Source organism: Acanthochromis polyacanthus, chromosome 18 (genome assembly GCF_021347895.1).
Source record: "Acanthochromis polyacanthus isolate Apoly-LR-REF ecotype Palm Island chromosome 18, KAUST_Apoly_ChrSc, whole genome shotgun sequence".
NCBI classification, from domain to species: domain Eukaryota; kingdom Metazoa; phylum Chordata; class Actinopteri; family Pomacentridae; genus Acanthochromis; species Acanthochromis polyacanthus.
In genome coordinates, this window is record NC_067130.1 from 35,322,821 (window position 1) to 35,349,842 (window position 27,022).

General features: G+C 42.1%; 1 pseudogene; it reads left to right on the forward strand.

Annotated features, from left to right (window-relative positions):
- The first annotated feature begins 6,561 nt into the window (after positions 1 to 6,561).
- LOC110966229 (alpha-mannosidase 2-like) lies at positions 6,562 to 27,017 on the forward strand (annotated as a pseudogene).
- The last annotated feature ends 5 nt before the right edge of the window (positions 27,018 to 27,022 follow it).

Genomic DNA, 27,022 nt, shown 5'->3' on the forward strand with positions numbered 1-27,022 from the left:
GGGTAGTGTGTAGGGGTAGTGTGTAGGGGGCGGTTTGGGATTCAGCCCGGGTCAAACTACTCCGAGTTAATTAAACCAACTCAAATCAGCCGTTGTGAAACCAAAAACTCAGAGTTTTCTATCTCAGAGTAGATCAACTCAGAGTTGAGGAAGAAACTCAGTTTGTTGAACCTGCTTCGTGAAACAGGCCCCTGTAATCAGTGATGTTCTTGTTCGGTGACATACATTGAGACCTTTTTTAAATAACGCCGGAATAACCGTAAATCAAACTCTATCATATTACACATTTTGTCACAGTGTGTAACTGTGGGTCAGTGGTTAGAGCGTAGTTAAGTAGATTAAATGTGGTTTTACTTTTCATTGCGCCGTGGGTTGGAATCCATCAGTGGTAAATACTTGGAAATATCTGATTTTCTTTCTTCTTTCACCCTCAAAGTTCAGTCAACACGTAACAGGAACAGGCACAGATTGTGTTAAAATAAGCAGGACACAACAGCCACAGTTTTCCATAAAGAATACCTTCCTTTGACCAGCGGTCCAATCTGATCATGATGAGAATCCAAAGGTGAGGCCAAATGATGAGAGAACTATTTAGTGTACAGCTCATTTGTGTCTTCTCCCTTATTTAAATGTAGGCCACAGTAGCACTATCATCTCTAATAAAAATGACATCTCCTCTGTAGGCCTACATGTTTTTTTCTGCTTTTTCATTCAAAGTTTGAGTGTTTGATGAAACATCTCCACATGAAGTTGCCCCTTTTTTCCAAAGTATTCCTCCTTTGGTTTTAGGTGTTACCTGCTGCTTTATTCATCTATGGTGGATATATATTTGTCACATCAAGAACATGAATTAGGCCTACCAGAGTAAAAAGTGAAAACCACCATCACATTACACAAAACCAGGCTGTAGCCTCTTTCTCTCATAAATATATATGTTTATACACACATAAAAAATGTCTTCAATGGGTTTTAAAAGCTTTATTTCATCAGATTGATCTCCTCTGGGCCACAGTAGTGTGACAAACTTCAGGGTGAGGAAAAAAAAGTCATCAACCACTGCAGTTGTGGGTTATCCCTAATCAGTGTCAAAAACTTGCCCTCTGAAAATTAAATTTTCAGACGTGTGCGTGTGTACGCTCAGACTAAGTGCTTCATTAAAAAGAAAATAAACACGCATTTAAACGGTCGGCAATGCTTTGCCAGGCAGCGTCTGGAGCTTTATTTATCAACCGTGTTGCCTTTTCTTGTGATAATCTCCCTGTAGTCCTCGTACAACTCCGTGAGAAGTTTCTGCTCCGCCGAAGAGAAAGTCTCCGCTCTGTTTTTAGACATAATATCATCATTTCGACGATCGACACGTCGGGGCTTTTTATCTCCCCCGGACGCGCTCAGCCGCAGCTTGAATAAGCGTCTCTGAAAAACAGCTGAGCCTCGTTGGTGGAACTACTTGCAGCTGAGATTAAAGTTGCCGCTTATTTAAGCCACGCTTACCGGCGTAAGCCCAGCCTGTTTTAGCCAGCTTTGTGGAATACCCCCCTGAACAGTAAAAACCAACAGTTTAGTTTTTATTTTATAAACCACAAACCAACCGTCGCATTAGACAGTAGTTTGATCATAAAGAGCATGTAATCAAAACTTTATAATAATTATTTTTTGAAAACTTTTTAATAAATCAACAGTAATACACACACACATAGAAATGCACACATTGAGACGATACAGTAAAAAACAAAACAAAAAATAAAGCATTATAATAGAAGTAACAGAAGAAAAACAATAAATCCAGAAGAAAAAGGCAAACAAACAAAAAGCCAGAGTACATTCAAATCAAATGAAGAGATCTGCAGACATCTTCAGAGCTTTTGAGTTTTTTGTTCTTATATCGTGATCAAAATCTTTCTGAAGACTTCAGGTTTTCTGTTGGTGAATTTAGACGTGTGTATGTGGAATAAAAACATATTGATGGAAAAGAAAAGAAATTATGAAAACCGTGACAAACATTTTTACAGTAAAGATGAAAATCAGGAAAAACAGAATAAACTTTTGGAAATCCTTCCAGAATTCATGAGATAAGGACAAGACCAAAGTAAGTGGACGCACGTTTCAGTCATAAATTTTGATACATTTTGTTTGGCAGGGTAGAATCTGTGTATTAATTTTAATGAGATCTCTCTGACTTTAAGAGAAGTTTTTGTGGTAGCAGCCAAACTTTTTTCCACTCTGTGTCTTTCACTAAACTGTTCCAGTAAAATGCTGCTGGTGTCGTGGAGATAAGGTTCTCCTGAAACATGGCTCTTATTTTGGGGTTCAGACGTTTAAAGGTGAAAAGTACTTCATTATAATTTTATATCGGTGATCAAAACAAACATGACATCATCGTCAGCAGGTAACATGACAGAATCTGAAGCTCTGACTGGATGTTTCTGAAATGCACTCTGGGAGAACGTTGATAAGACGTTTATTATGTGAGTGGAGCAGATGCTTTAGAACTCCTTCATACACATATTATTATTATTATTATTAGTGTGTTTATTTGCTGTAACGGTGTGACGTTCTGCTGGTGTGAGGACAATTCAGGATTATCTTCATTAAAAGTACTGGTTACTGAGTTCAGTTTGTTCCTCTGATCTCTAATATTGGATATGAATCTTTTGTCTGTGTTTACTTCAAAGTTTTTCTTCATTTTATCCACATTTTCTTATTTTCATCACATCTTTGGACATTTTATTTTCTGCACATTTGTGCAACTTCATTGTTTATTTTTTATATTTCCTGTTCTTTTCATAGAGAATCTGAAGGGAAATATTTAAACATTTACACACGTGGACAAAATTGTTGGTACCCCTCAGTTAAAGAAGGAAAAACCCACAATTCTCACTGAAATCACTTGAAACTCACAAAAGTAACAATAAATAAAAATTTATTGAAAATTAAATAATCAAAATCAGCCATCACTTTTGAATTGTTGATTAACATAATTATTTAAAAAAACAAACTAATGAAATAGGGCTGGACAAAAATGATGGTACCCATAACTTAATATTTTGTTGCACAACCTTTTGAGGCAATCACTGCAATTAAACGATTTCTGTATTTGTCCGTGAGCGTTCTGCAGCTGTCAACAGGTATTTTGGCCCACTCCTCATGAGCAAACAGCTCCAGTTGTCTCAGGTTTGATGGGTGTCTTCTCCAAATGGCATGTTTCATCTCCTTCCACATATGTTCAATGGGATTCAGATCTGGGCTCATAGAAGGCCACTTTAGAATAGTCCAACGCTTTTCTCTCAGCCATTCTTGGGTGTTTTTGGCTGTGTGTTTTGGATCGTTGTCCTGTTGGAAGACCCATGACCTGCGACTGAGACCAAGCTTTCTGACACTAGGCAGCACATTTCTCTCCAGAATGCCTTGATAGTCTTCAGATTTCATCGTACCTTGCACACTTTCAAGACACCCTGTGCCAGATGCAGCAAAGCAGCCCCAAAACATTACTGAGCCTCCTCCATGTTTCACCGTAGGGACAGTGTTCTTTTCTTCGTATGCTTGGTTTTTGAGTCTATGAACATAGAGTTGATGTGCCTTACCAAAAAGCTCCAGTTTGGTCTCATCTGTCCAAAGGACATTCTCCCAGAAGCTTTGTGGCTTGTCAACATGCATTTTTGCAAATTCCAGTCTGGCTTTTTTATGAGTTTTTTTCAGCAGTGGTGTCCTCCTTGGTCGTCTCCCATGAAGTCCACTTTGGCTCAAACAACGACGAATGGTGCGGTCTGACACTGATGTACCTTGGCCTTGGAGTTCACCTTTAATTTCTTTGGAGGTTGCTCTGGGCTCTTTGGATACAATTCCAACGATCCGTCTCTTCAATTTGTCATCAATTTTCCTCTTGCGGCCACGTCCAGGGAGGTTGGCTACTGTCCCGTGGGTCTTGAACTTCTGAATAATATGAGCCACTGTTGTCACAGGAACTTCAAGCTGTTTAGAGATGGTCTTATAGCCTTTACCTTTAAGATGTTTGTCTATCATTTTTTTTCGGATGTCCTGGGACAATTCTCTCCTTCGCTTTCTGTTGTCCATGTTCAGTGTGGTACACACCTTTTCACCAAACAGCAGGGTGACTACTTGTCTCCCTTTAAATAGGCAGACTGACTGATTATGAGTTTGGAAACACCTGTGACATCAATTAAATGACACACCTGAGTTAATCATGTCACTCTGGTCAAATAGTTTTCAATCTTTTATAGAGGTACCATCATTTTTGTCCAGGCCTGTTTCATTAGTTTGTTTTTTTAAATAATTATGTTAATCAACAATTCAAAAGTAATGGCTGTTTTTGATTATTTAATTTTCAATAAATTTTTATTTATTGTTACTTTTGTGAGTTTCAAGTGATTTCAGTGAGAATTGTGGGTTTTTCCTTCTTTAACTGAGGGGTACCAACAATTTTGTCCACGTGTGTAATCAGAGAAATGTAAGAAATATTCAGACTAACAAAAATATTAAGAAAAGTTCAGATACCTGGTTGATCTGGTGACTCATGAACACGATCTATGTATGCATTATATTTAGAGATAAGATTCCAGCTGCATACGTGTCTAATAAAGCCACAGCAATATCCATCCGTCCATCCATCCATCCATCCGTCCATCCATCCATCCATCCATCCATCCATCCATCCATCCTCTATACACCTCTTTATCCTCACTAGGGTCATGGGGGGTGCTGGAGTCTATCCCAGCTGACTCGGGTGAAGGCAGGGGACACCCTGGACAGGTCACCAGTCTGTCACAGGGCTACATATACAGACACACAATCACACTCACATTCACACCTACGGACAATTTAGAGTAACCAATTAACCTCAGCATGTTTTTGGACTGTGGGAGGAAGCCGGAGTACCCGGAGAAAACCCACGCATGCACAGGGAGAACATGCAAACTCCATGCAGAAAGATCCCAGGCCGGGATTTGAACCGGGGATCTTCTCGCTGCAAGGTGAAAGTGCTAACCACTACACCCGGTGTCAATCAATTAAAAATAAATGTCGGTGAAGGAAATGTCCGGCCACAATGAAGGATCGTCAACCCACCCAGTCTTCAAATTGTAGGGATCTGGCAAGGTTTCACTGTTTCCCTGATATCTCAGCTTACTCACGTATATTTGTCGGGCCTCAGGTGATAAGGATTGAGCATAATCGGACAATTTCACGGAAGGATAGTTCGCATTGTTATCGTCAGACATTGTTCCTCTGGTTCCTCTTGCCAACCAGCGCGGTAATCACGTGACTTCATGACGTCACTGTTTGTAAACACTGGCGTCTCCCATATTTGGCTCTGTGTTCTGAAAAAAATTGTTCATACCTTCTTCATTCAATTGGTCTCTGGAGTAAAGTTTACTAAAAAATTCTGCAACATGTTTGGCTAAAATGGTTTCATTTTCACATACCTGATTATTTTAAGTTTACTCACCGCTGATACTTCCCGATTCCTTTTTTCCAAGTTGAAAAAGTATTTGGTACATTTTCCCCCCTGCTCTAACCATCTTCTTCGGGATCTAATAAAAGCCCCTTGAGCTCTTTTCTCATAGATTTGATCCAGGCTATTTTGTAATATAGTTACTTCAGTTACTTCTTCATCTGTCAGTACTATCTTCTCTGATGCTTTTGTAATTTGAGCCACAAGTTGACCCTCTTTTCCTTCATTGCTCTTAGCAATTTTTTTACTTACTACTATTGCTAGCTGTCTAATTTTAAATTTCATAAGTTCCCAGCATTGGCTGTATTCATTAATCATCCTTGCCTGATTCCAATACTGAGAAATAATTTTCTGAGCAGTCACTGGAAACTCTTCATTTTGTAACAAAGTTGCACTAAATTTCCAATAATCACCGCCAGCCTTGGTTCTAATAATATTCATGTTAATTTTGATAAGGATGGCTTTATGATCTGTGAGTACAGGCTCTATAGTTGTTGATTCTACTTTTTCTTGAAGGTCTGCAGATGTTAGCCACAAATCTATACGAGATTGCCGTGTTTGATCTTTGTTCCTCCAGGTATACATTCTATCTAATGGATGTTTTTGTCTCCAAATGTCAGCTAATCCCAAATTATTACAAACATTTTCCAACTCATTTTCATTCCCGTCTCTAGGGGACCACCTGTCTCTGTTACCATCCATTACTGCATTGAAATCTCCCCCATATTATTTTAGCTAAAGGATATTTGATCATCCATGTACCCAGTTTATTTTCTATTGTGGATAACAAAGTTTTGTTTGTTTGTCTGTCGTTGTAACCATATATATTGGTCAATATAAATACATTTTGATTACCCTCAACTAACAGAATAACCCAGTGGCCATTATTGTCAAATTCTTTCCCAATTATCTTCCCTTTAACTTTCCCTTGTAAGATTGCGACACCTCCAGACCGATTACTCCCACATGAAAACCAAATTTCTCTTCCCCATTGACTCCTCCAATATGTTGCATCTGATTCTACTGCATGTGTTTTGCTGCCCGGAAACATCACGTTTCCGTTGTCACCAGAAGTGACGTCACGCAGCGCTGAGTCAGCTGAAGCGAGCAGGAAGCGGAGCAGGGCGCATGCGCGGCAGCAGTGGCGCTCGTGCTGCAGATCTTTGTTGTCTCACCGGAGGTTTTTACGTTTTATTCGGTTTGTTGTTACGTCACAGCACGGGACGCAGCGGATACCTGCTCCGTCATCAAGCAGGACGTGAGGAAGAGGAGCTTTCGGTGGCAGGTTTGATGAGTTTTCTGTCCTTAGAGTTCAGACTGGGTAGAAGTGATGAAAGCTGCTCAGCTTATTAACAAAATAAAATGGCCGAAGGAGGCTTTTACTGTGAAGGAGCTGCTGATGTTTGAGTTGTGGTTCCACACAGATGGAGAACTTTAGATCCACAGTTAAAATGAGGAACCGACTGTTCCACAAGTTCTACTTCCTGCTGGACTTGTTTCTTCACGTTATTTTTGTCTTTAATAAAGCTGATTGATTGATTTTTTACTGACTTGTTTTCACGTTTTATTGAAGTTTTGCTTCATTTTCAGTCTTTGGAGAATCTCTAAATGTTGTTTGTGTTTGTTAAGATAATATTTATGGAACATTTTCTCAGAATCCTTCAGAATAGAAATAACACTTTGATTAATATTCTAATGAATGTTAAAAAGCACTTTAGGTTTCATCATTCTGTCTGACCTTTAATGAGATGTTTGGAACTTTGTTCTGGCGTTTTGTTCAAAGTTATTTCATATTTAGAAAATGTTTTGAAAAATAACAGCAGAAATAAAACCAACCTTCATTGTTAAACCAACTGCTCAGGTTTATTCTGGGATGTTTTTTTTTATTTCTGAACATTTTAATCATATTTTTCTGATCATATCCTGATTGTGTCGTTACACATTATCACTAAAAGAGCATTTTATTGATATTTTTCATGTTATATGGAGGCTTTTGCAGCATTTCGTTTAATATTTGGAAGATTTTATTATTTTATGTTATTGGGACATTTAATTTTTTCTCACATTTTATTATAATGTTTCGGGCAGTTTTTCATATTTATTAATTATAGTATATTTAGATTTTGGTTGTATTTTTCATTTTAACACATTACTGTTGAATAGTTTATTCCTTATAAATCTGTGAGTGGATGAGATCAACTTTACTGATCCTCAGTGGGACTGAGATAATCATTCTAAATAAACTGATCACTAATAATAATAATATTAAAGTGATTAGTCCACAAACCCAGAGCTGCTGATTCTGAAGGTTTATCAGGAATAATTCCAGCAGATAAACGTAACAGGACTGGAAGAAGCAGGAACACCTGCAGAGGAGCACAGAGGAGTACTCTGAAATACTCTGAAGTACAGAGGAGTACTCTAAAGTACACTGAAGTAAAGAGGAGTGCAATGAATTACAGAGGATGTTGGTTTTTGTTTGTTGCCGTAGCGATGAAGAGGAGTCGGCTGCTGGCACTGCTGGTGGGCGGAGTCTTCTGCCTGGCTGTGATGTCACTGTACCGCATGTTGGAGCTGATGCAGGGGGCGGGGCCTCAGCACCGCCCAGACGCACCTGACGAGCAGGTGGACGAGGTGCGTCAGAATCAGACGTGAATGTTTTATGAGATTTATGATTTTTATAAGAACTTTAAATATTAATAAAAGAGAAAACTCCAAAAGAAAAGCATTTATTTATTATCTAAGCTCTAATAATGGACTAATCAACTCTCTGCTCTCAGGATTTGTCCCGCCTCCAGCAGAAGATGGACAGGTTGGAGCGTCTCCTCAGCCACAACAACCGGCTGGTTGCTAGGCTACGTGATTCTCTGCTCCAACGCAAAGCATCATGGGAAAGAGGAGGGGGAGGGGTCAATGTCAGTTCAGACTCCACCTACAGCCAAGCTGCCCCGCCTCCTGGCTGTCAATTGACTGAAGAGATGAAAGACGGAGCAGACGGAGTGCAGGTCAGCTTATCATGCTAGCAGCTGTTAGCTTGTCATGCTAGTATTTGTTAGCTTATCATGCTAGCAGCTGTTAGTTTATTGTACTACCAGCTGTTGGCTTGTCATGTTAGCAGCTGTTAGCTTAGCATACTAGCAGCTGTTAGCTTAGCATGCTAGCAGCTGGTAGCTCATAGTGTTTTAATTGAACTATCAAAGGAAACAATAAATAATTTTGGTTTCTCAGGATTCCTGAGACGTCTTTATCTGATTTTTTTTTAATAAAATGAAACATGAGATGTCTTTAACTGATTTTATTTTTAATAAAGAAGGTGGTAAAGAAGGATCAAAGAAAAACAGTTGGAGTCTTTTCCGAATCTAGTTTCATTCTATTTCAAACAGACAGTTCTCTGTATTTTATTGGATGTTTTTAATAAAAAACTGATTGATGATTAGTTCCAACAGTGATAATTCGCCAATAATTCTGTCAGTTATTTTCAGTTAAAATGCAGAATAAGCTTATTTCCAGTGTTTCTGTCCACAGAAAAGAGTCCCTTTGATTCTTAATCAGTAATGAAAATAAAAAGCTTATTTTTTAACTGTAGAAACGTTAAAAGCGTTTTTTTTTCTGGATGCTAACAGTAGAAACGTTAAATCCCGTCTGTCCTCCAGCTGCTGGATGTGTACGACCTCCTGCCCTTCGATAACCCCGACGGCGGCGCCTGGAAACAGGGCTTTGAGATCGGTTACCGTGGAGACGAGTGGGACGAGCAGCCGCTGGAGCTCTTCCTGGTTCCTCATTCACACAACGACCCCGGTGAGTACGGCCACACGCGATTGGTCGGAGGACTGTCAGCTGACCTGTGAGCTGACCGGCTGGTTGGTGTTTCAGGTTGGCTGAAGACATTCGATGGTTATTACCAGGACCAGACCCGACACATCCTGGACAACATGCTGCTCAAACTGAGCCAGGACCACAGGTAACATGCAGTCTGTCCAGTCCACACGCATGACCCACACTGCCACATGTCAGCCACATGTCAATCACATATCAATCACATGTCAGTTACATTTCAATCAAGTCAATCACATGTCAGTCACATGTCAGTTACATGTCAATCACATGTCAGTTACATGTCAGTCACGTCAGTTACATGTCAATCACGTCAGTTACATGTCAATCACATGTCAGTTACATGTCAATCACGTCAGTTACATTTCAATCACATGTCACTTGTCAGTTACATGTCACTTACATGTCAGTTACATGTCACTTACTTGTCAGTTACATGTCACTTACTTGTCAGTTACATTTCAATCACGTCAGTTACATGTCAATTACATGTCAGTCACCTGTCAGTTACATGTCAATCACATGTCAGTTACATTTCAGTCACATGTCAGTTGCATGTCAGTCACCTGTCAGTCACATGTCAGTTACATGTCAATCAAGTCAGTCATATGTCAGTTACATGTCAATCACATGTCAGTTACATGTCAATCACATGTCAGTTACATGTCAATCACATGTCAGCTACATGTCAATCACATGTCAGCTACATGTCAGATTCAGATTCAGATAACTTTATTTACCCCCTAGGGGCAATTCAGTTTGCAGACATGGGTCGCAGCAGGACAGGACATTAAACAGACATTCTACATACATTTGACTTAGATCTGTCAAAGGTCAGGTGAAGGGTCCAGCAATAAAGTGCACAACATCCATACATACCTAAAACGCATTAAAAACTGCAAAACAACACTGTCACTGTCATTTAAAAGCCTGACGGCGTAAGGAATAAAAGAGTTGGCCTATCAGTTTGTTTTCCCACTGGGAGCGAGATAGCGCCTCCCAGAGGGCATCAACCCAAACCTGTGTTTCAGTGCATGGTCAGGGTGTGCAATAATACTCTTAGCTTTGTGGAGCAACTGCCTGCTCCATAGAGAGCATAGATCAGTAGTCTGCACACCCATGACCCGAGCACAAGTTCAAACAATGCTGGACAACGTGTTTTTGTTTTTTACTGACAGCCCATGAAACCATGATATAAAAGACTCTCAATAAAAGAACGATAAAAGACAAATAAAATGGGTTTAGATACATTAAAACAGTTCAGCTTCTGCAGCAGGTAAATACGTTGTTGGGCTTTTTTTTAAATGACCTCCGTGTTTTTATCAAACTTGAGGTCGGAGTCGAATATTGTGCCCAAGTATCTGTACGTGTCTACGATTTCGACCTCTTCTTTGTTTATAATGCTGACTTCCCTGTTTTTCAAGTTTTTTTCCTGAAGTCAATTATCATGTCTCTTATTTTAGTAGCAGTGAGATCAAGATAATTGTCGTCGCACCATGTGACGAAATCAGACAGGGCTCTGCCATGCCCTGACTCAGAGCCGTGTAAAAGGGACAACAGAACACTGTTGTCTGAAACTTGACCAGATACCTGCCCTCCTGACTGGTTCTGCAGGCGTCTGTATACATAATGTACAGCAGAACACAGCCCTGAGGTGAACCAGTGCTGGAGGTGGCACAGCCGGACATTTGGCCATTCACTAAAACGCGCTGAACTCTATCAGTTAAAAAGTTAAAAGCAACAATAAAATCTGCTCCGAGAGGTTAAAATACGATGCTAAACGTCCAATTAAAATATGTGGCTGCATCTTAGCAAAAGCAGAAGAGAAATCAGCAAATAAAATTCTGACATGGGACCAGGGTTTTTCTAAATGTTCTTAAATTTTATCCAAAATAAAAATCTTGGCATCATCCACTCCTTTTCCTGCCTGATATGCAAACTGCAGTGGATCAAGCTTGACATCAATAAGACCAAGAATCGTTTTTTTGAGGATTTTCTCAAAGTTTTTCATCAAGAGATGTGAGATCTATGGGCCTGAATTCATTCAGTTCTTTAGGCTGTTTACATTTAGGCAGGGGAATGATGTTGGAGGTTTTCCACAGTTTAGGGATATATCCGCTGTTTAGACACAGTTGAAGCAGTTTTGTGAAGACCCCACTGAGCTGTTCAGCACAGTTGTTCTGCCACAGATGGAATCAGGGCCAGCAGCTTTAAGGACATTCACCTTTCTTAGATGTTTGGTGACACTTTCCTGAGCTATCACCAGGTCATTTATCTTAGTATGTTCCAGAACCTTTTTGAGGTTTGAACAATGTTCCTACAGGTCAGTCCTCTCAAACCTACTAAAGAACGAGTTAAAAGTATTAGGGAGATCCCTGTCATTCTTACCATTTATACTGATGATCTGTTTGAGCTCAGAGTCCAATGGTTGATGGATGCCATGGATTTAATGCCCTTCCAGGCTGCTCTAAAGTCACCCCTAGCATACTGATTTTCAATCTTATTTCTATAAGTCATTTTTGCTTTCTTTATTTCATTTTTAACTTCCCTTGAGACAGCCTTTCTTTCCAAAAGATTACCCGAGAAAAATATTCGTTTCTTTTTGTTAATGACAGATTTAAGTTCCTTTGTTATTCATGGTTTGTTGTTAGGATACAGAATCACTTTTTTAGTCTGAATTACAGAGTCGGTACAGAAAGTGATATAGGAAGAGATAGTATCTGTCAGTTCATCCATGTTGTCACATGCATTAAAGAAACAGTCCCAGTCAGTGCACTCTAAAGAGGCCTGGAGACTGCCTATGTTCTCCTCAGTCCAGACTTTGACCTTCCTCTCTTCCCTTTCCAGCCACCTGAAGGACGGCTCATACACAGGAACTAAGTACACGCTGTTATGATAAGATGCACCAAAGGAGGGCAGAGTCATTGATTTATATGTTCCTGGTATAAAGCCATAACAGAGGTCAAGAGTAGTGTTCCTGTGTGTAGTTGGACACTTAACATACTGCTCGTAGGTCCTGAGTGTTTTGCCCAGAGTACACTGATTAAAATCACCCATAATGAATTTGGGCGACTCTGGGCTAACTGTGTCCAGTTTATGAATGACGTCAGCGATCAGCTGAGAAGCCACTGTCACGTTTGCACGCGGATGTATATACACGAGTATATAAAAAAAGCTGCTGGAATTCTCGAGAAGGGTAGAAAGGGCGAAGAGAAATTGCCAAAAGTTCGATGTCAGCAGTGCATACTGTCTTCCGAATCACCACAGTGTTACAATATTTCTGGTTTATGTAAAAGCACACACTCCTCCTCGGCTCTTGGCCCTCCGGGTCCCGGTCCAGATGTATGGGGCTTCCAAATCCAGTTAGACTAAGGTCCGAGTCTTGATCCCCTTCCGACAGCCACGTTTCAGTGAAAGCAAGCGCACAAGTATCCATAAATTCCCTTCTGAACTTGGCGTGAGTCTCCAACTCATCCATCTTATTCCTGATGGACTGGACCTTTGACAGCAGGACAGAGGGGAGAGGTGGAAGCTTACAGCGATGGTCCAGACGAAAAGTTTTTAATCTTAGGCGAAAGCCGCCTCTCCTGCCTCTTTTTTCGGCTTTTAGTCCTTTGTTCTGGTCTACAGAGCTCCATAAGGATGTTTGGGGCTCTGATTTCAGGTGTAAGATGCCGTAGAGAATAGGAGAAATCACGGCTGTAAGTGACAACGAGCAGACCTGAGGCTCCCCAGCATGACAGCAGTCACAAAGTGCAAAATTGAATCCAACAAGTGTGGAAATTCGGGTCCTTTCTTGCCACACCTACACTCACGAAGTACCCCATGGGTCATCAAAAAACGGACATAAAAACGTTAAAAAGCACACTTGCCTGCGAACAACAGACGCAGGGTCCGCACTCTCAAGGAGCGCCCCCCTTATCCACTAACCTCGCAATGCACGAGGTCATGTCAGTTACATGTCAAATCACATGTCAGTCACATGCCATCAATGTCAATCACATGTCAGTTACATGTCAGTTACATGTCAATCACATGTCAGTCACATGTCAATCACATGTTCAGTCACATGTCAATCACATGTCAGTTACATGTCAGTTACATGTCAATCACATGTAGTCACGTCAATCACATGTCAATCACATGTCGGTCACATGTTCAATCACATGTCAGTCACATGTCAGTTACATGTTAATCACATGTCAGTCACATGTCAGTCACATGCCAATCACATGTCAGTTACATGTCAGTCACATGTCGGTCACATGTCATTACATCTCAGTTACATGTCAGTCACATGTCCAATCACATGCTTATCACTATGTCAGTTACATGTCAGTTACATGTCAATCACAATGTCAGTTACATGTCATCACATGTCAGTCACATGTCAATCACATGTCAGTCACATGTCAGTTACATGTCAATCACATGTCAATCACATGTCAGTTACATGTCAGTCACATGTCAGTCACATGTCAATCACATGTCAGTTACATGTCAGTCACATGTCAGTCACATGTCAGTCACATGTCAATCACATGTCAGTCATATGTCAGTCACATGTCAGTTACATTCAGTCACTTGTCAATCACTTGTCAATTCACATGTCAATCACATGTCAGTTACATGTCAATCACATGTCAGTCACATGTCGGTCAACATGTCAGTTACATGTCAATCACATGTCAGTCACATGTCAGTCACATGTCAGTTACATGTCAATCACATGTCAGTCCATATGTCATCACATGTCAGTTACATGTCAGTCACATGTCAATCACATGTCAGTTACATGTCAGTCACAATGTCAATGCACATGTCAGTGTACATGTCGGTCATAGTGCTACTCATGCGTCACTTCAGGTCTGTATGTTGTTTTCCTTACCAATCAGTTATCAATCAGGCTGTTGGATCTGTTATTGGTCTGTTGTTGATCAAGTATTGATCAGTCATTGATCTGTTCAGAGGAGATGGTTTGGGCAGAGATCAGTTATTTCTCTAAGTGGTGGAACGACATCGATGATCAGAAGCGAGCGATGGTGAAGCGGTAACTGTCTTCTCCTTTTTCATTTTTCATTAATTTATCTTTATTTATTTAAAATTATTTTTGGGGCTTTTTTGATAGAGGCAGACAGGAAAGTAGGGAGAAGAGTGGAGGGAAGACTATAGCCCCTGTTCATGGGTCACCCACTCAACCATTGACCTATGTGGGCGCTCTTCTCATTCATTTCTGAAGCAGAAAACAAACAATTGATTGTTTTTGTTTAAATACCAGCTGATCATCAGGACTCATGGAAACATCGAGCAGAAAGAAATCCGACTTTTAATTAAATGAAGTCAGACGTGTTGAGTTTTCTGTAAACTCTGTTCATGTTTGATCTGGGACTTTTTTCTGTCATGTGATGCAGTGTTTCTTCTTCTTCTTTTCCTGACGGTGTTGCGCGCTGTGATTGGCCAGCCTGGTGGGGGCGGGGCAGCTGGAGCTGGTGACGGGCGGCTGGGTGATGGCAGACGAAGCCAACTCTCACTACTTTGCTCTGCTGGATCAGCTGATGGAGGGTCACCCAATGGCTGCACAGACACCTGGGTCAGAGGACTCACCTGTCACACCTTCAGGCTCACTCACCTGTCTGACTTTAACCAATCACACTCCTTCTGCAGGCGTGACGCCGAGCAGCGGCTGGGCATCGACCCCTTTGGACACTCCCCTCCATGACTACCTGCTGAAGGGGCGGGGCTTCAGAACATGGTCATCCAGAGGGTTCACTACGCAGTCAAGAAGCACTTCGCCCGGCAACAGACACTGGAGTTTCTCTGGCGACAGACCTGGGGTGAGACAGAGAGGAATAATAATCAATAATCATTGGATGAAGATCAGCTGATCACAAACGACTCGTCTGAAAGAGTCAGTTTAGTCCAGTTTAACTCAGTCCATGAAATTAAAACGCGTTCACTCTTTTTAAAAATGGAGATGATGACGTACATACTGCTCTGACTCCGCCCCCTGCCCTGTCTCAGACTCCTCCCCCCCGCAGTGACATCACGTGTACATGATGCCGTTCTACAGCTACGACGTTCCGCACACGTGTGGCCCGAACCCGGCGGTCTGCTGTCAGTTCGACTTCCACCGCCTGCCGGGGAGGCGGGTCTTCTGCCCATGGAGGGTCCCACCTCAGCCAATCACAGAGCAGAATGTCCAGGAGAGGTGAGCAGGGGCGGGGCCAAATGCGAACACAATAATAGAAGATGAAGCAAATCAGCTTATTTTTATTTATTACATTTTAATCTTCTTCAAATTTATCTGAAAGTTTTTCTCAGAATTTTAACTTTTTAAAACTGTTTTCTTTAAATACAGAAAGTGGAGGTTTAAATGCACAGAAATATGTAGAAACATACAGATTTAATATCCATCTTTAAAGTGTAACTTTATTTAAGGCTTTTTAACTTTTTCTCAAAGTTTTTCTTTAAATTTTCACCTTTTTCTTTACTGTTTTGAACTTCCTGTCTGAAAGTTTAAACATTTGTTGAGATTTTTAAATTTTTCTCTGAATGTTGAACTTGTCTTTGTTCTTTTCTTGGTCAGCAGCTGTTTCTCTCTAGTTTTTATTTCCATCAGCAGCTGTTTCTCTCTAGTTTTTCTCGTCAGCCAGCGGTGATCTCTAAGGATCGGTGTACCGCTGCAAGGTGTGATCCATCAGGTGATCAGTCAGCTGATTGGTTATTGATCTGTGTGTCAGAGCGCTGCTGCTGTTGGATCAGTACCCGGCAGAAGTCTCGGCTCTTCCGTTCTCCGGTTCTCCTGGTTCCTCTCGGCGATGACTTTCGCTTCGTGGAGGCGAGCGAATGGAACGTTCAGTTCACCAACTACCAGAAACTCTTCGACTACTTCCAGCAGCATCCAGAGCTCCATGTCAAGGTGAGACACCTGGAGGGGCGGGGCCTGAGGGCAGGTGAGAGCACAGGGAAGATAGTTTATCAGACATTCAGCTGCTGGTTGTGATTATATTCAGTCAGCAGTAAATCCATCAATACTAAACCAGGAGGACAGGGCTGCTGATCAATACCCGTCAGCTCTTTGGTTGGTCTGACGGTCTTTGAACGCAAATGATCCAAAATCTGAGCTGACACTCGACAGATTTCATCAAATCACTTCATTCATGAAAGACTGAAAACTGATCCATTAATAGAAGCAGCAGAAACAGAGAACAGAGGAACAGGTAGCTGGAGATCCATCCAGCCTGGAGCAACATCTTCTTGTAGTTAAAAATAATAATGATAATAAATTTATTTATAAAGTGCTTTCAATCAAAGTGCTGTACACAGAAATAGAAACTGTCAGAACAGATAAAAACAGTTAAACAGACAAAAACAATAAAAACAGAACAAAAAAAGACATCAGTAAACAAACAATTTAAGATTCATATGTAAAAGAGAACAAGTGGGTCTTCAGCTTGGCTTTAAATACATTAATGGAGCACGCCTGATTTCAGCAGGCAGACTGTTCCATGGTGTTGGTGCCTAGAATGAAAAGCCCGTTCCCCAACCGTCTTTTTATGGACCTTTGGGATATTCAGAAATCCAGTCTCCTGGGAACGGAGAACCTGAGTGGGGACATACGGGTTCAGCAGGCTGGATAGATAAGATGGGGTAGTTCCATTAACGTTTCTTATAGGTTAGTACAGCACCCTTAAAGCTCTGCTCTAACATGAACGGTACCAATGCAGAGAGACGCACTGGCAGGCTGAGGTAACACCAACCACCACCAGAACGAAGAAGCTTTGGATGAGAGTGAAACGTCTTCAAGGAACTTTCTCAAAGTCGAGGTGGATTGATTTAAACTACTTTGGTAGCCATGAACTGGATGAATGAGAAACTACACAGAACATCCGGCCAGCACTGGAGTAAAATGTTCATATTTACTCATTCTGGTCAGAACATGAGCGGCTGTTCTGGAACATCTGCAGACATGAATGCTCTTCTTTGCAGACACTGATAAAAGGACATTGCAATGATCCACCCAGAGGAAACAAAGCGTGAATTAGGCACTCAGCATCTGAAATGCTGACTTGGTCTGTCTTAGAGATGTTTTCTGAGGTGATAAAAGGCACATCTGGGTCGCCTCTTTAATGGGAAGTTAAGAAACAGTTTTATCAAAGAGTACGCCAAGATTCTTGTCTTTACAATGAATAGCACAGTCACCAGAGACAGAGTAAAGTCATCAAGCAGAGGATTAACTCTTTCAGGTCCTGCGGTACCCCACACCTAACAGCACAGAACTCAGTTGGAAATCCATCCAGCATGGAGAACATCTACAGATGATGAGCAGAGTAGAGAGGAAACATGGAGATAGAAAAACATCTACAGGATGAGGAGATGTCGGAGCTTCAGAATAAACCACCTGGAGATTCTGGAAGATGTTGCTTCTTCTTCCTCCAGGTGGTTTCTCCTGAAGCTCCTACCATCACTAGGACCTGATGACTGAGAACCTCCAGAGATGAATGAGGAGACAACATTAGTTCAGAGTTGAACATCTGAGGAGACGTGGTGGTTCCTTTTTTTTTTAACATTTTTTCAAAAACAAACATTTATTTTCTCTGATTTCCATCAATTTAACTGCCAGAAGACATCTCTGAGTTTTTCATGTTGTTCTGGTTCCACAGAGCTCCAGAACCTGACCAAACATGGACCTTCTTCTTCTTCTTTGCCTCCAGGCTCGTTTCGGGACTCTCTCTGATTACTTCCAGGCTCTTCATCGGCATCTCGGTGCTGCCGGAACGTCGCTGCCGACGCTCCGTGGAGATTTCTTCACCTACGCCGACCGGGACGACCACTACTGGAGCGGGTTCTTCACGTCGCGGCCGTTCTACAAACGCCTGGACCGGACGCTGGAGGCCACGCTTAGGTAGACTACCTGTGTGACGGCGGAGACTTCCGTCCGATCAGAGTTGGGCGTTTCATCTGATTGGTTCTTCTCTGGCAGGGCCACAAATCTCTTCAGCCTGACTTTGGCTGAGATGCGTCTTCCAGCGCCGACGGTCCGTCTGGATGCTCGTTTCGGCTCGGGGAACACTTCCAGAGGCTCAGCGGCGGGGAGGAGGAACCTGGGGCTGTTCCAGCACCATGACGCATCACCGGCACGCCGGACCGTGGTGGTCGACTACGGCACCAGGTGGTTTCTTCCTGTTAGCACGCTAGCCTGTTGTCTTCTCAGATGCTAGGACATATTAGCATGTTAGCATATAGTCAGGCTAACGTTGCATGCAGCTAATAAATACATGTACTGTCAGGTCAGTGAATTTTAAAGATTTAAATAAAGTCTACATTTCCTGGTTTTAACGAGAGGAAGAATAGCAAAACATAGGAGGATTTTTTTTGGATTATAAAAATAATTCAATGACAAAATAAACTTGCTAAGCTGTGTCTAGCAAAGGTGAGTATGTAGAAATGTTAATGTTAGCCTGTTAGCGTCAGTCTGGGGTAAAAGACAGCTGTTACTGCTAGCACTAGACTGTGTTTACATTTATGTATAAAAGTTCATAAATATGGAATTAGCATGTTAGCAAAGACAGAATGGTTAGCAGGAGCACATTAGTGAACAGAGAAATGAAATTAACATGTTATAGAGCTATGTTAAATAAATGCTGATAAATGTCAGTATGTTAGCACAGAAAGGACTAAAAGTGTTAGCATGCTAAGCTACCTTCCTGCTTTATTTTTGTTATTCTTGTTTTCCCTCATTGATTTTATCATCGTAGCCGTGACTCGTAGCGTGTTTAGGATGTTTGTCATCATTTTTCCCTCCTGCTTTCTGCTGAAGGATGGCGTCGCCAGCAGCAACGGTAACAGGTACCACCCTGGTTAGTGTTAGCAGTTACCATGTAGCATTAGCCTCCATCATTCCCATTCATTTAGATTTAGCGCTAGTCTAGTCATCTGTCCACTTTTAGTAAGCGTGATTTTACCATGTAGATGATCATTGCGTGTTTTCCCATGAAGATGATCACGTGTGATTTTCACATGTAGATGATCACGTGTGTGTTTACCGAGTAGTGATCACATGTTTTTTATTTTATATCCTTATTAATCCACGAGGGGAAATTCTGATTTCGCGTGTAAATGAACCATGTGTGTTTTACCGTGTAGATAATCACATGCAGATGGATGATCACGTGTAGATGATCACGTGTGTTTTTACTGTGTAAGATGATCATGTGTGTTTTACTGTGTAGATGGTCATGTGTTTTTACCGTGTAGATGATCAATGTGTGTTTTTTCTGATTCATGTGTTTGCTAAAATGTTTTCAGGTTGTTTCGCTCCATCCTGAACCTGCACAGGTGTTGCAGAGCTCCACCCACTGGCTGCTCCTATTGGACAGAGCTACACCATGCCAATCAAGCCCTTCCTGCAAATGGTGACTTTTGACCCGCCTCCTCTGTCCTGTTAGCTGTTTGTAATTTAAGGTTTGAACTCATTGATCAAATCAAAAGATCAGAAACATTGATCACCTTTAAGCTGTAGCTGTAATTGGTCAGAATGATGTCACAGAGAACTCACCTGTAGCTGTGGTCTGATTGGTCAGGATGATGTCACCTGGTGTGCTTCTGCAGATGTCTGAGGTGAAACTGTGAGTTTTCTGTTTCAGGATGAGGTGATGTCGGCACAGGATGCTCTTCCTCAGAAGACGACGCTGGAGCTCAGTGATGAGCCCAGGTAAAGGACGGGGCTTACTGTATTTCCTCCCCTATAATCAGAATGGGGCGTATTGATTATTGATTGTTTCAGGTCATTGATCGTCTTCAACCCGACCGAGCAGCTCCGGACCTCCGTCATCAGCGTCACCGTTGACTCTCCAGATGCTCGTGTCGTCGATGCAGAAACAGGCCGACCAAGGCTGCTCAATCTCTGCGGTGTGGGCAGAGCAAGCCAGGTTTCCACAGACACATTCCAAGTGAGGATGGGCTCATTAATGGGTTTATTGATCCATCAGTGATTGGTTCATTGATCGATCAGTGATTGGTTCATTGATCGATCAGTGATTGGCTTATTGATTGATCAGTGATTGGTTTTTTGATCCGTGTCGCTATAGCTCTCCTTCGTGGCTGAATCCTCCTCTGTCGCTCCTCGTCTATCATGTGACCAAAGCGCCGGCTGGCTCTGCCCCCCGGGCACGCTACACCGTCCATCGCCGTGGCGACCCACCATTGTCCACACCAAGCACTTTCAGGTGTCCCACCCCCTTGAGGACAGCGCCCCCTGTTGCTTAGCAACAAACACATCCAGCTGTGGAGCTCCGCGGAGACGGGCCTGCTGCAGGTCTGACCTTCAAAATAAAAATGTGTCCAGAGAACACAGTTAAATCATTTTCATTAAGCTAGAATCAGAATCAATTGGTCAGCTGATTGGTTTCTACAATGTCAAAATGTGGATCAGTTTCCTCCAATGTCTGATTAGTCCAAGGATCTCCAGTTTCAGAGGAAAGAAGTAGAAGTCAGTAGGTGGGGTTAGAGTCAGGACAGGAAGTCAGTGAGCAGCAGTTTCTACCAATTATTCATCATTTTATCCAAACTTTTTGATCCAGAAGCTCCGTCTGCGTTCGGTCTGCTCCGTCAGCTGCAGGTCAGTTTCTGTGGTACGGAACCAGAACCGAAACAACCAGAGAAGAGTGGAGCCTACCTTTCTACCTGGAGAGGAGTGGCCTCAGGTGAGTCAGGACCTCGATTGTCTGTCTGTCTCTGTCTCTGCCTCAGTGTGAATGTTTCTTCGTCCTGCAGCTCTAACTCGTCTCGGAGTCTCCACTGGTTCGGGTCTCCAGGTCCGATCTTCTCTGACATCACTTCCTGTTTCAGCATTTCACACCACCACAGTTCGTTCTGTTTCACCCTGGACGGTTAACACCCATACCTGTCAGCTGTTGACTGTTAGCATCTAGCTGATAGCACTGTTAGCCATGCTGTCTGCAGGCTCACAGAGCTGTTGGCATTACTAGCAGTTAAGCACTACTAGCTGTCAGCATTACGAGCTGACAGCACTAGTAGCTGTTAGCACTAGTAGCTGTTAGGATTCTAGCTATTACATTACTAGCTATTAGCCTACTGGCTGTTAGCACTACGAGGTGTTAGCGTTATTAGCTATTAGCATTACTTGCTATTAGCCTACTGGCTGTTAGCATTACTAGCTGTTAGAATTACTAGCTGTTAGCATTGCTACCTCTTAGCATTACTGGCTGATGGCAGTACTAGCTGTTAGCATTACTAGCTGATAGCACTACTAGCTGTTAGCATTACTAGCTGTTTGCACTCTAGCTATTATCAGTATTGGCTGTTAGCATTACTAATTTTTAGCATTACAGCTGATAGCACTACTAACTATGAGCATTATTAGCTGTTAGCATTACGAGCTGATAGACTACTAACTTTGAGCATTACTAGCTATTGGCATTACTAGCTGTTAGCCTATACTAGCTTGTTTGCACTGACTAGCTATTACTATCTAGGCCTGTTAACATTACTAAGGCTTGTGTCCGAAATGGCATACTAACTGTACTACATAATAAGTAATACCATATCTACATTCTGCAATGAGTATATATGTAATACTAGTACTATAATATGATTAAGAATGCCGACCGTTCACACTGCTAGCTATACTACTACGTTTCCATAATGGCATTTCAAACCTCGACGACAAAAACCGGAAGGTACGGCTATCAAATATCTCGACTGAATGCGGCTTCAGGTCGATTTTACGCTAACAAACAGTCGCATAATTAATGTGGTAATTTCAAGCCGGCACTCCTCATGCAGTTATTAGCCAGATTATGAGAATCGTTTCAGTTGTAGCTGCAGACTACTGGAGTAGTGCTACTTGTTCTGTATGCAAAGCGAGATGCTGCAACTAGCTGCTGCATTCAGTAGCACGTTGTGAGGCGTTCTGACAAATTTAAAACGTTGGTCAGAAAACACCTATTTCTCAAATCTGTGGGGTGATTAGGATGACTACTTAACCACATAAAATAAAATAAAAATCGCCCCGGTCCGGCCACAGATCCGCAGAGGCTTGCATTTTGGTGGATAGCTCGCAAAGCATTATGGGGCGGTTGAGTATGACTAGTGTGGTCACCGCACATACTTAAAAATTTTCCGGAATAGTATACATCCGGGTATTTCTCGCGTACTCAGTCTTTTCATATTATCTAATGGTGAACGCACTACATACTATTTTCACGTCCACTTAGTATGAGTAGTACGTTAGTATGCGATTTCGGACACAGCCAAATGTTAGAATTACAAGCTGATAGCACCTACTAACTATGAGCATTATTAGCTGTTAGCGTAAGAGCTGATAACACTACTAACTGTTAGCATTACTAGCTGTTGCACTACTAGCTATTATCACTATTGGCTGTTAACATTACTAAATGTTAGCATCACTAGTTGATAGCACTACTAACTATGAGCATTATTAGCTGTTAGCATTTAACTGATGACACTACTAACTGTGAGCATTACTAGCTTTGGCATTCGGCGCATTTCTTTACCGTCTGCCTGGAATATGTTGCAGAAAGACTTCAGAGTAAATGAGTTAATCTCATAGACCCCATCAGAGCATACGTCATCAACAAGCTGCGTGCGCATCATGGAGCCGGAAGTACTGCTTCATATCATTTACCTGGCATTGCTCGCACCACATGAAGTGGCAAAACTAAAAGCTAACACTGAACTATCGGCATCATAATGTTAGGTTGTTGTGTTTTTGGTTGTATGAACCGAAATACTCAAGAAGGACTTAAGTTCTACCGCATACCAAGGGCTCTCGGCTAGGGTTGCCAACTCTCTCACAACTAAATAAGGGACAGGTGCACAGTGCCACTAAAAAACATCCTCTCAACTCTCTATCATAACTATCAGACAGCGATACTCCTTCCTGTTCAGTGCTAAAGTTATTGATCTGCATAAGCAGCACATGGCTAATTGAATATTCATGAGAAAAGCACGGTGGAGCCGGTTAGCATTCTAAAGGCTATCCAGGCTAGCAGCGGTGAAGACGTAAAGCTGATGGAGGGATAAAAATCAAAGGGACTGCACAAAACTACCACAAACTTTGGACAACGCCTAACTATTACTGGACCGGAGGAGCCATTTTTCACGGCTGGATGTTTAAGTTTAAGATGAACAGCGGCTGCAGCTAAATTCATTGGCTTATGAAGATCATAAGATCGTCAATGGGTGAGCGACGCAGTTCATTTAAAATGCAGAGTTTGTGTTTTGTTTGGAGAATATGTGGCTGTGAGCTGCTAATCAGAGTTTAAGGCTATGGGCTAACTGGGAGTTTACTCAGGCTACTGGTGACTTAATGTGAAATGAAACCAAAGATATGAAGCAGATTGTCATGCGGAATGATCTATTCTATCCAACTTGCAAGCAAATAGATGGAAATATGACTTTTACCTTTGGCTGGGTAGGATTTCAGACATCAAAACACAAAAGTCTTAGTCAGTGTCCTTGTATAAATTGCATAATCATAGGCCTCTATAGATTTGTATGCTCGCAGCTTCTCTCTAGTTTTTCAACTAAATATAAATAAATATCAGGCCACTGAATATTGGGCCATTTACTAACGTCATAGTCCCATTTGGTAAGTGTACAGGGATGTGGGAGCCTCTTGCCATTTGTTAAGTGAGTTTTTTAAAGTATTTTTCGCGATCTTTTACTGATAATGCACCCGCATGGCTTGACAAGCCACTGCGAGCCGCCATACTTCTGGCTCCAGGGTGCGCGCAGCCCTCTTTATTTACCAACAGTAAATGGGTCTATTGAGTGCCTTTAAATCAAAACTGCGAGTTCTTGAGGCCATTTCCAGAACTTCTACTTGTTTTTATAGCTTGTTTGTAAATTTAATTATTGTTCTTTTTATTTATTTTCTTTTTCTTTTTTCTTTTTTTGTATTTTAATCATGTCTTAACTGTGTAATTTTGTAACTGTTTTGTATTTGCTGCTGCATATCTTGGCCAGAACTCCCTTGAAAAAGAGGTTCTTAATCTCAATGGGATCTTTCCTGTTTAATAAAGGTTAAATAAAAATAAAAAATTACTAGCTATTAGCTCTACGAGCTTTTAGCATTACTAGCTGTTTGCCCAACTATCTTAAAAAACCTGCTGTCTCAGACCTAGGTTTTAAATAAAGTTTAAATTCTGCCCTAGGGCATGCTGGGAGGTCGCTGGAGATCTCCAACATGGTGGACATCAGGTCAGAGGTCAACCGTGAGCTCGTCATGCGGTTTGTCAGTGACGTCGCCAACGACAACCGTTTCTACTCCGACCTCAACGGTTTCCAGGTTTTTACCGTCACTGGCCAATCAGAGGCTTCTCTTACTGTGATGTCATGTGTTCATTCAACACACCATGAACTATTTGATTAGTAATTGGTCATTGATCACTTATTGCTTGGTTATTGATCAGTTATTGATTGGTTATTGATAGGTATTAATTGGTTATTGATTGGTCATCCGGTTCAGATGCAGCAGCGTCGGACTCTGGTGAAGCTCCCCCTACAGGCCAACTTCTACCGATGACCTCAGCAGCGTTCCTGCAGGACTCAGGAAGTCGCCTGACGCTGCTGGCGGCTCAGAGTCAGGCAGTGGCGTCGCTCAGACCAGGTGAGTCCTGATCACCTGACTGACTGCTTTGTATTTTATTAATATTTCAAAATGTTTGGTGGATTCGACACATTGCTGACAAACGTTCCTCCCGCTGCGATCAATAACTCGTTGATCATTTTCCTGATCAGGTGTGAACACAGCTGAGAAGCATCAGCTGATACAAAAACCCACAGCTGCTCTCCTCTTCCTATTTTATTAATTGTGTTAACCTTTGTTACCTTTCTTACCTGTGTTACCTGTGCAGGTGAGCTGGAGGTGGTGTTGGACCGGCGGCTGCAGCAGGACGATAACCGCGGCCTCGGACAAGGAATCACCGACAACAAGCTGACAGCCAGTCTGTACCACCTGCTGCTGGAGGACCGCAGGGGCGGGGCTCAGGTAAGGGGCGGGCCTTTAGGGCTCTGGGTTTCATTGCATGAGCTCAGGTGTGAGCCACACCTATACATCACCTGGGGAACCGATGCCGGCAGTCGTTTCATTTCATTTATTTATTTATCAGGACAGTGTACAATGACATTAAGCTCAAGAGCAAAGATGTTTGTACCAGACTGTAACTTTTCAAGCTAATTTCCATCTGTAGTCCTTAGGGAAAGGGACGGGGGCCAAGGTGCAAATACACATAAAATACATTTGACTATTTTCAAATAGTCCCATTCATAGAGTTGCAGAATTAGCTGCAGTGACATCAGTGATGACATCAGAGGACCGAAGAGTCATTCACTGTTTTATTTATTTATTGTCTTTCCAACAGGAAGTGGGTGGAGCTACAGTGGAACACCTGTCACTGCTTGCACACCTGACCTCGCTCTCCCTCAGCCACCCACCAATCACCATGGTTGCCCCCAGCGATGGTCCGCTGCCTAAGCTCCGCCCCTTCCTGCCGCTGCGCCTCTCGCTGCCGTGCGATGTTCACCTGCTGAACCTGAGGACGCTGGAGGACGCACAGGTGAGGACCACACCTGGAGAAACCGCTGTGAAACACCTGTCTGATGTCAGCTGTTGGAGCTGGACACCTGGACGAGTTATTGATCTCCTTCAGTACTGATCAAACAAACACCGGAACAAACGCTGAACAAAATTTGAGTTCATGTGATTTCTAATAAAGTTTAAACCTGTTGTCAACAGGAAGTTGAGAATCCGTCACATGACGCGGCGCTCCTCCTCCACAGGAAGGGCTTTGACTGTAGCTCCGCCCCCGACCCACAGCCATCGTGCACATGGAGCGCACACGAGGAGGTGTGCCCACACACACACACACACACACACACACACACACTCATTTCAGCCTTTAATTACTTTTCATTCTTTTATTTTATTTCATTTCCTGTTTTCAGGTGAACCTGGAGGATCTTTTCTCTCCTCTCCATTTCCGTTCTGTCCGTCCTTCTTCTCTCACTCTGCTGCACGACGAGCCGGAATCTGCCCGGCGACCGCCACACATCACCCGGCTGCGGCCAATGGAAATCAGCGCTTTCCGCGTGCAGCTGGACTGAAAACCAACGAAATACATTCACACAAACCTGCTGCACCAATGAGCCGAGACGCTGAGCTACAAGCAACCAATCACACACCAGAGACAGAAAGCAACATAAAAAGTGACCAATCACAAACCAACTGATCAGGTGTTATTGGTAATCGATCAAAGTTTTAAATAATTTATTCAAAGGGAGCAAACACTGTTGTGTTGCTATGGCAACAACAAAGGACCAGTTAAGTTGTGCGCTTGTGTGGGAACATTTCCATGGCAACAGTCTGTTACTGCTGTTTAAATGTGATGAATCTGATTTTATTGATCAGTTCAGGAATTTATTTTGAAAAAACTGTTGGATTTTACTGTGAAAAGGGAAAATAGGAGGAATTCTGGAGAACTTGTGGGTATTTTTCTAATCAGAGATTCTCTATTTTCTGTTTAATGATAAAATATATATGAAGTATTTAAGAGATGGAATGATTTTTGAAATGCATTTCATTGTTCTGAATTTGTAAAAAAAGAAGTCTTGTATTTTTTTGGGACAATTTTGTGTTCGAATCTAAAGTAAATTATTTTTAATTTTTCTTTC